This window comes from Triticum urartu, chromosome 7A (assembly GCF_056163025.1).
Source record: "Triticum urartu cultivar PI428250 chromosome 7A, HENAU_Tu73, whole genome shotgun sequence".
NCBI classification, from domain to species: Eukaryota; Viridiplantae; Streptophyta; class Magnoliopsida; order Poales; family Poaceae; genus Triticum; species Triticum urartu.
Genome location: NC_141879.1, coordinates 642,581,680 through 642,592,230, shown reverse-complemented (window position 1 = coordinate 642,592,230; position 10,551 = coordinate 642,581,680). Strand labels below are relative to the sequence as shown.

The following is a 10,551-nucleotide window of genomic DNA, read 5'->3' as shown; positions in this document are numbered from 1 at the left end:
AAGGATTTGATTGAGCACGGGAGGGAAAAGTAGAAGCTTTGCCCCTTTATAAAGAAGGGTGGATATCAAGCGTCCTCCTCGAGTCCGTTTGGACTTGCCTATGATCTAGGAGTCCTAGAAGCGGTTGGGTTACCCACGCCCGTGTTGATGAGAATCCTGTAATAAGGGGACACGATCTCTGCTTTAACAAGCGTGCCAAGGAAACCACCTCGCATGACACGCTGAGGTGGGTAATTGAACGACTCGGATAAAGGCTTGGCCATGGCGTGTCGCACCACGGAATACGTCAGCAGATTAGATTTGTGGTATTATTATTATTCTCTCTATGGCAATATGTGGAAACTTATTTTACAGAGCCGGACACTATCTTTGTGTTCAACATCTTCTATGAAGTACTTGGAGGAGGAACCCGCCTTGCAATGCCGAAGACAATTTGCGCGCCGGACCCATCATCATTGAAGCCTGGTTCAGGGGCTACTGAGGGAGTCCTGGATTAGGGGGTGTTCGGATAGATTGAAGACTCCGTCCCGCATACGGAAGGGACTTTCCTTGGCGTGGAAGGCAAGCTTGAAGATACGGATGATCAGATCTCCTACCATTGTAACCGACTCTATGTAACCCTAACCCTCTCCGGTGTCTATATAAACCGGAGGGTTTTAGTCTGTAGGACAACATACACATCAACAATCATACCATAGGCTAGCTTCTAGGGTTTAGCCTCTCTTATCTCGTGGTAGATCAACTCTTGTAATACCCATACCATCAATATTAATCAAGCAGGACGTAGGTTTTTACCTCCATCGAGAGGGCCCGAACCTGGGTAAAACTTCGTGTCCCCTGCCTCCTGTTACCATCCGGCCTAGACGCACAGTTCGGGACCCCCTACCCGAGATCCGCCGGTTTTGACACCGACACTACCCATATCATCAATATTAATCAAGCAGGACATAGGGTTTTACCTCCATCGAGAGGGCCCGAACCTGCGTAAAACTTCGTGTCCCTTGTCTCCTGTTACCATCCGGCCTAGACGCATAGTTCGGGACTCCCTACCTGAGATCCGCCAGTTTTGACACCGACAGAAGGTGTACCCAACAGTTTCCTTTGGGTATCCTATGAAGACACATTTCTCCGATTTGGGTTCGAGCTTATCAGGTTGAAGCTTTTTCACATAAGCATCGCAGCCCCAAACTTTAAGAAACGACAACTTGGGTTTCTTGCCAAACCACAGTTCATATGGTGTCATCTCAACGGATTTCGATGGTGCCCTATTTAACATGAATGCAGCCGTATCTAAAGTATAACCCCAAAACAATAGCGGTAAATCAGTAAGAGACATCATAGATCGCACCATATCTAATAAAGTGCAGTTACGACATTCGGACACACCATTACGCTGTGGTGTTCCAGGTGGGTGAGTTGCGAAACTATTCCGCATTGTTTCAAATGAAGACAAAACTCATAACTCAAAATTTCACCTCCATGATCAGATCGTAGAAACTTAATTTTCTTGTTACTATGATTTTCTACTTCACTCTGAAATTCTTTGAACTTTCCAAATGTTTCAGACTTATGTTTCATCAAGTAGATATACCCATATCTATCTATCTATATCTATCTATCTATACCTATACTAATTACAGACTCCCACAAAATTACCACGTTAATTAGATTTTACGAGCCATTCATCTGGTGGGACCGAATTATAACGGTGTAGATCCGATCATAAAATCCTCAGTCAAAAAAAGACATTTTCTCTAAAGAAAAAAATCCAATATCAATTGTACCTAAACTTCACGTCCAAACTAAAGAACAAAAAAAACTAAAGAACAAAAATCCAATCTCAACTGTACCTAAATGCTTCACGTAATCCTCAAAAAAAAATTCACGTCCTTCCACCAAAAAAGAAAAAAAATATAATCTCAATTGTACCCAAAAAAGCCTCACGTCCTTCCACCAAAAAAAATCTAATCTCAATTGTACCCAAAAAAGCCTCACGTCCTTCCACCGAAAAAAAACTTAACATACTCCACGGCCTCTTCCAAAACTAAATAAGAGTCCCGATCTACTTTCCCTAGCCTCCACGATTTGTCTCAGCCTAAACCATGATCGAGAGCTCTTGGTCGAGGTCTCCATCGCCCCTTCCATATGCCGTTGCCTCCTGCCGCAATCTGGCTATGGTCCTGGTCGTGGTCTCCATCGCCTAACCTCAGTGCGTTCTCCTCCCCGCAGGCATCTCTCTCTCTCTCTCTCTCTCTCTCTCTCTTCCGCAATTGTCTTTCTCATGCCTTTCGTTTCATTGGCGGCGTGTTAGATCCAACAGCAAATCACATCTCCAGACTAAATCTAATTCCACCAATTCATGGTGGATAGGCCTTGGCCTCTTCCTCCTGGTGTCATTAGCCTCTCTCTCTTTGTGTTTGTTGCAGATGATGAAGAGAACACATCAAGTTAGATCCAGCGGCAAATATGAGAAAAGCAATATTTGCATGTAGGTGATGAACATCATCAAATTGGCTGCCTCACATGTTATACATAATTGGGCGTTGCGGATAGGCCTTGGCCACTTTCTCCTGGTGTGGTTAGCCTCTCTCTCTCTCTATGTGTATGTGTGTGTGTTGCAGATGACGAAGATAATGCAGTGAGTTAGATCCAGTGACAATTTTGAGAAAAGCGAGATTTCAATGCAGGTGATGAACGTCATCTACTGATTATATAATTGGGTGCCTCCACAGGTTATACAAAATTGGTCGATGAAGTGCAATGCAGGACCATCCACTATACAGTGATCTTTTAAACATCACCCAACCCAATCTTTTGATTAGGTAAATATAATGTTGTTTGTCTGCAGTATGTCAGTTCTAACATTGTTTAGCCTATCCATCCAGGGTGCATATGGGAAGCTCTTCTTTGCTGCAGCCCGTCGAGGCCGAGGATGCGGTGATAAGCTCACCATTAAGCAACTGGTCTGGTGATGGATTAAGCGTGTGAAGAAACTTTTGATCTGAGGTAGTATAATATTTTCTTATTTACTTACAGTGTCTTTTTAACATGCACCTCTACAAGCTATTTTTCTGTAGGTAGCGTTCATCTAAGAAAGATCGTGGTTCATTAAGTAATTAACTAGGCAAGACAAACAACTTACAGGTGTTAGTAGGCCCTAGGTGTTAGTCTGTGATGGCTGAAAAGTATACATATATAATTATACCCTCTCAAATCAGTCAAGCTATGTGATTTATTGTTATTTGGAGCATGAGGATTCATTTAACAAAACAAGTTTCATATTTTTATCACTGATTTTGTCTCTCTTTTGTTGTCTTTTAATTTTTCATATTTTATACCCTAATTATCATGACACATTTTCTTTTACCATCAAAACTGCATTGATACTCCCCCCTATTCCTCATCTTTGAGACGTACTGTCAGCCAATTCTATTAATAAGATCAATGTCTCCCTTGATTGTATGGACGTATCAATGCACAACTATTCAATCGAGCCCATGAAGTTGTCCATCGAGGGACTACCGATGCCCATGGTATGAGTAAAAAAGAAGTTATCTTGTAGTCCAGTTTGTTTTTGTAATGTCTTATACTTGGACTGTGCTTCTGAGGTTCTATCCTATATGTGCATTTAGTTTCTCACGTTCTATGTTGGGCCTGATTTAATGGGTTTTATAAGAATTCCAACCGATTAATCTTTTATTCAGTTTCCAAGCATAATATGCGATTAATGTTCTCAATTTCCAGGACGACCAGTGAATTATTTCGCAGGCTAGCATCGTTGTTGGGCACAGGGGTTATTATCAGCAAGGTAGAAAATGCTCATATTCCATGCATTAGATTTTTCATGTAGGAAGAATTTTTGACCTTATCCACAAAAGCCACCAGATCACAAAATTGGAGGGATCCTAATTAACCTTTGTGAATGCGTGAGACTGAATTAGAGCAGAACTATGGCAACCTCGCCATGCAAAATAGGCCATGCATGAATCATATATCTCATCAGGTCACCATCTTGCCAAACTTTGCACTGCCTAATGCATCGGAGGTAAGAGTTGCCTATCTTCTCTCGAATTGGTTTTCTGACTGTTAGGGTACTTAACTTTGTATTGCTAATAAGTAACAATTGAAATTGATATCAGTCCATGCACTATAATTTTTGTAAGTTAATCTAGGGTAAAAATATGATAAATACGTGTTTGGTTTTTGAGAGTAGACAGATATGTTAAACATGTTTTGTTTCTTATTTTGCTATGTATATATGATCAGATTATTTGTCCAGTAACCCATACCTATGTAAACGTATGAAATAACTCCATGGTAGTCAAACCCAATACACCTCCTGTACCCCAACTAAATGCAACCGAATTCCAGGGTGACATGTTATAAAGGTCAATCTTACATACAAGCAACAAAACTAAGCATGCACGCAAGAATAGTCTTCGTTCAGGAAAGATAGTTACTTTCTTTTACACTGTTCATTTTTTTGGAACGTGAACTTGATAAACTTTATTATTAATGTCATGTCACTACTGGAATCGCCGAATTCGCCAAGTTTGCAGCATACTCGGCAAAGCCTAGAAACAACTTGGCATTGTGTTTGCCCAGTTTTGTTCTCAGCAAACGACACTTGGTTGGACGGACGTGAGAAATCTTGAACTTTTCTAAGTTCTTATTATTGGGCACTCGACAAACATTTTAAACATCCATTGCTGAGTTTCGAAAAAAGACAACTCGGCAAACTACCACGTTAGGAATAACATGCATATTAATTTGTTGGAACGACATATATAGGGTGCAGATAATGGATACAAGGTATGTGCATTGGTTTGTTTGAATATATAAATAAGATTTCAGGTAAATATTGTATCAGTATTTCTCTATATATGGATTTACGTTTTTATTTTGGTTTCATTATATATAAAATTATTTTAGTAAGGTTTTTGTATATACCTTATTAGACAAATTTCGTGTGAATTCTAAATAGAGACCAGAACAGTTTACTTTTGTCTATATGTTATTATATTAGCATTTATTTTAGGAAATGACTAATATAATGAAAGTGAACATGTTTAGATAAATACATTTTGATGTGATCGAAGCAAAGCAGATGCACCGAAGTGCAACCATCTCAACATGTACACAAGCTCAACGGAATGACCATTTTCTCTATCCATGACTTTATTTTATCAGGTATGGACTAGGCTTTTGTCTTCTAATGAAAAAAGTTTCAAAGAAGAAAAGAAGTACTAAAAAATTGTCGCTGATGCGTACATCTATTCCTTTTCTGTTTAAAAAGGTCTAATTGTCTGTGTTGTTGATTTTGTGAGGCTCTTTCATCTTATATATAAAGTAAACTCCCTAAGTAGTCCAGAGGCTGGCCGGAATAGGTGCCAAGTTAATGAACAATCAACAAAATTTAATTTCAATGTGTTGAAGGGATCATATACCAAGATTTAGAGGTTGTTAAATAATTGGATTATTTTTATCTAGATGGAGAACATTTGAGTATATGCGAGTCATTTCATATTTTGTTATTTTAAGTATAAAATTTTAACTACCATAAGATTTGACTGTTGAACATGTATGGTCATAGGACAAGATGGAACTGTTCCAATAGAAATTTGAGAATTCCTGATTTAATTAATCTCGGTAAATGAAATGTAGTCTCAAAACTCAACCTATTGCAGATTACTAAACTAGCCCGTGCGAATGCACGGGTTGACGACTAGTCTACTCAAATCATCTGTGAAGGTCTGAAAATAACGACACCCGCCTCGAGCATCAACACTCATCGGACCGCATACATCAGTATGTATTATTTCCAATAAGTCTGTTGCTTGTTCCATTGTTCCAGAGAACGGAGTCTTAGTCATCTTGCCCATGAGGCATGGTTCGCAAGCATCAAGTGATTCATAATCAAGTGATTCCGAAAGCCCATCAGCATTGAGTTTCTTCATGTGCTTTACACCAATATGACCTAAACGGCAGTGCCATAAATAAGTTGCACTATCATTATTAAACTTATATCTTTTGGCTTCAATACTATGAATATGTGTATCACTACTACCGAGATTTAATAAAAATAGACCACTCATAAGGGTGCATGACCATAAAAGATATTACTCATATAAATAGAACAACCATTATTCTCTGATTTAAATGAATAACCGTCTCGCATCAAACAAGATCCAGATATAATGTTCATGCTCAACGCTGACACCAAATAACAATTATTCAGGTTTAATACTAATCCCGAAGGTAGATGTAGAGGTAGCATGTCAACCGCAATCACATCGACTTTGGAACCATTTCCCACGCGCATCGTCACCTCGTCCTTAGCCAATCGTCACTTAATCCATAGCCCCTGTTTCGAGTTGCAAATATGAGAAACAGAACCAGTATCAAATACCCAGGCGCTACTGCGAGAATTAGTAAGGTACACATTAATAACATGTATAACAAATATACCTTTCACTTTGCCATCCTTCTTATCCGCCAAATACTTGGGGCAGTTCCGCTTCCAGTGACTAGTCCCTTTGCAGTAGAAGCACTCAGTCTCAGGCTTAGGTCCAGACTTGGGTTTCTTCACTTAAGCAGCAACTTGTTTGCCGTTCTTCTTGAAGTTCCCCTTCTTCCCTTTGCCCTTCTTCTTGAAACTAGTGGTCTTGTTGACCATCAACACTTGATGCTCCTTCTTGATTTCTACCTTCGCAGCTTTTAGCATTGCGAAGAGCTCGGGAATTGTCTTATCCATCCCTTGCATATTATAGTTCATCATGAAGCTTTTGTAGCTTGGTGGCAGTGATTGAAGAACTCTGTCAATGACACTATCATCAGGAAGACTAACTCCCAGTTGAGTCAAGTGGTTGTGGTACCCAGACATTATGAGTATATGTTCACTGACAGAACTATTCTCCTCCATCTTGCAGCTATAGAACTTATTGGAGACTTCATATCTCTCAATTCGGGCATTTGCTTGAAATATTAACTTCAACTCCTGGAACATCTCATATGCTCCATGACGTTCAAAACGTTGTTGAAGTCTCGATTCTAAGCCATAAAGCATGGCACACTGAACTATCGAGTAGTTATCAGCTTTGCTCTGCCAGACGTTCATAACATCTGGTGTTGCTCCTGCAGCGGGCTTTGCACCTAGCGGTGCTTCCGGGACGTAATTCTTCTGTGCAGCAATGAGGATAATCCTCAAGTTACGGACCCAGTCTGTGTAGTTGCTACCATCATCTTTCAACTTAGCTTTCTCTAGGAACGCATTAAAATTCAAAGGAACAGTAGCACAGGCCATTTATCTACAACAATGTAGACATGCAAAATACTATCAGGTACTAAGTTCATGATAAATTAAAGTTCAATTAATCATATTACTTAAGAACTCCCACATAGATAGACATCCCTCTAGTCATCTAAATGATCATGTGATCCATATCAACTAAACCATGTCCGATCATCACATGAGATGGAGAAGTTTTCAATGGTGAACATCACTATGTTGATCATATCTACTATATGATTCACACTCAACCTTTCGGTCTCAGTGTTCCGAGGCCATATCTGCATATGCTAGGCTCATCAAGTTTAACCTAAGTATTCTGCTTGTGCAAAACTAGCTTGCGCCCGCTGTATGTGAACGCAGAGCTTATAACACCAGATCATCACGTGGTGTCTCGGCACGACGAACTGTAGCAACGGTGCATACTCAGGGAGAACACTTATACCTTGAAATTTAGTGAGAGATCATCTTATAATGCTATCGCCGTACTAAGCAAAATAAGATGCATAAAAGATAAACATCACATGCAATCAATATAAGTGATATGATATGGCCATCATCATCTTGTGCCTTTGATCTCCATCTCCAAAGCTCTGTCATGATCACCATCGTCACCGGCTTGACACCTTGATCTCCATCGTAGCATCCTTGTCGTCTCGCCAACTATTGCTTCCATGACTATCGCTACCGCTTAGTGATAAAGTAAAGCAATTACATGGCGATTGCATTTCATACAATAAAGCGACAACCATATGGCTCCTGCCAGTTGCCAATAACTTTATTACAAAACATGATCATCTCATACAACAATTTATATAATCATGTCTTGACCATATCACATCACAACATGCCCTGCAAAAACAAGTTAGACGTCCTCTACTTTGTTGTTGCAAGTTTTACGTGGCTGCTACGGGCTTAGCAAGAACCGTTCTTACCTACACATCAAAAACCACAATGATTTTTTGTCAAGTGTGATGTTTTAACCTTCAACAAGGACCGAGCGTAGTCACTCGATTCAACTAAAGTAGGAGAAACAGACACCCACTAGCCACCTGTGTGCGAAGCACATCGGTAGAACCAGTCTCATGAACGCGGTCATGTAATGTCGGCCTGGGCCGCTTCATCCAACAATACCGCCGAACCGAAGTATAACATGCTGGTAAGAAGTATGACTATCACCGCCCACAACTCTTTGTGTTCTACTCATGCATATAACATCTACGCATAGACCTGGCTCGGATGCCACTGTTGGGGAACGCAGTATTTCAAAAAAATTCCTACGATCACACAAGATCTATCTAGGAGATGCATAGAAAAGAGAGGGGAGAGTGTGTCTATGTACCCTTGTAGACCGAAAGTGGAAGCGTTTAGTAACGCGATTGATGTAGTCGAACGTCTTCATGATCCAACCGATCAATTACCAAACGCACGACACCTCCGCGATCTGCACACGTTCAGCTCGGTGACGTCCCTCGTACTCTTGATCCAGCTGAGGCCGAGGGTGAGTTCCGTCAGCACGATGGTGTGTCGACGGTGATGATGAAGTTACCCACGTAGGGCTTCGCCTAAGCACTACGACAATATGACCGAGGTGTAAAACTAGGGAGGGGGCACCGCACACGGCTAAAGATCAACTTGTGTGTCTATGGGGTGCCCCCCTCCCCCATATATAAAGCAGGGGAGGAGGAGGCCGGCCGGCCACAAGGGGCGCGCCCAAGGGGGGGGGGAATCGTACTCCGGCCTCGTTTGGTTGCAAGGTATCCCGGGGGGATCCCGCTGTTTCCCCGGGTCAGAGAACCACGGGCCGAGTTGGCCCAGGGAAATCGAGATGGTCATTTGGACCGCATCCTTCGACGGTTAACCCTGCCCGACCCACGACCTTACCACGGGAAGGAAAGCCACGACCCGACAGGTCAGGGAGGAAAGCCACGGCTCCAGCGGTAGACGAGCATACAATGCACCGTCGACCAAGATCCGCCGCCGCCGCCTCCTTCACCTTCGAGCTCCTTCCGCCAACGACAGAAGCGATTCCCCCGGTCCCTCCCTCCGGTGTTCAGGATCCAACGTCCTCCCCTGCAGCGACGGCGACTAACCGCGGCCGTCACCGTCCTCCTTCCCCGGATCTCCCCTCCGACCCCCTTTGGCGACCATGATGATGATGGTTCTGTGGTCATTTTCTACCTCCTTCGGTCAAGGTTAGCCCCCTCCTCCTTCTCCCCCCTTTGCAACCTCTATCTTTCTTGAATTCATGCCTTCACCGTCACTGATGAACTTGAACATCCATATCCAGGAAGTGAGAACCGCCTTGTTCTCTCATATCATTCCCACCATTGCCAATCACCGGTGAGCACTTAGATCACTACACAATATTTGGTTGCTGATGTTTTAGTGGCTGTCCAGAAGAACTACACAATGCTAGATCTAGGAATGTTTTATTTGCTTGTACAAACCACTTGTCCAGAAGAAGGTAGGATTGATACGTCAGTGTTGGATATTAGAAAATGAAAGAAATGTAAGCAATGCTTAGTCTATATCTATACCAATATAAAAAGACCCAAATGGGCAGATCCAATTAATCTTGGCCATCAAATCATGTCAATCCAACGACCTAGACTGCTTCAATGTCGAGCGCTCAACACGTTTAGCGTTCAGTTAATTTCATGCCAAAAATAATGCCAATCACATAATAACACGCAAATAATATCCTACTTAATATTCGCATGCACTTAATATACTTCCAAATTAACGTGCATTGCACGTACATATTGATTAGTAGTTTAGAAGAAACAGAAAATGATTGTTATATTTTTCTACTGATGTTGCTTTACACAAGTTTCATATGCATTGGTCAATAGTAGTTCTTCCGTAGTGTGTAGGGAACTAAGTATAGGGGATCTATCGTAGTCCTTTCGATAAGTAAGAGTGTCGAACCCAACGAGGAGCAGAAGGAAATGATAAGCGGTTTCCAGCAAGGTATTCTCTGCAAGTACTGAAATAAGTGGTAACAGATAGTTTTGTGATAGGATAATTTGTAACGAGCAACAAGTAACAAAAGTAAATAAAGTGCAGCAAGGTGGTCCAATCCTTTTGTAGCAAAGGACAGGCCTCGACAAACTCTTATATGATGTAAAGCGCTCCCGAGGACACATGGGAATATCGTCAAGCTAGTTTTCATCACGCTCATATGATTCGCGTTCGGTACTTTGATAATTTGGTATGTGGGTGGACCGGTGCTTGGGTGCTGCCCTTACTTGGACAAGCAT

The 10,551-nt window shown here is 41.6% G+C and overlaps 1 pseudogene; it reads left to right on the top strand.

Moving 5' to 3' along the window:
• Positions 1 to 3,922: 3,922 nt before the first annotated feature.
• LOC147960973 (uncharacterized) lies at positions 3,923 to 9,585 on the top strand (annotated as a pseudogene).
• Positions 9,586 to 10,551: the final 966 nt, after the last annotated feature.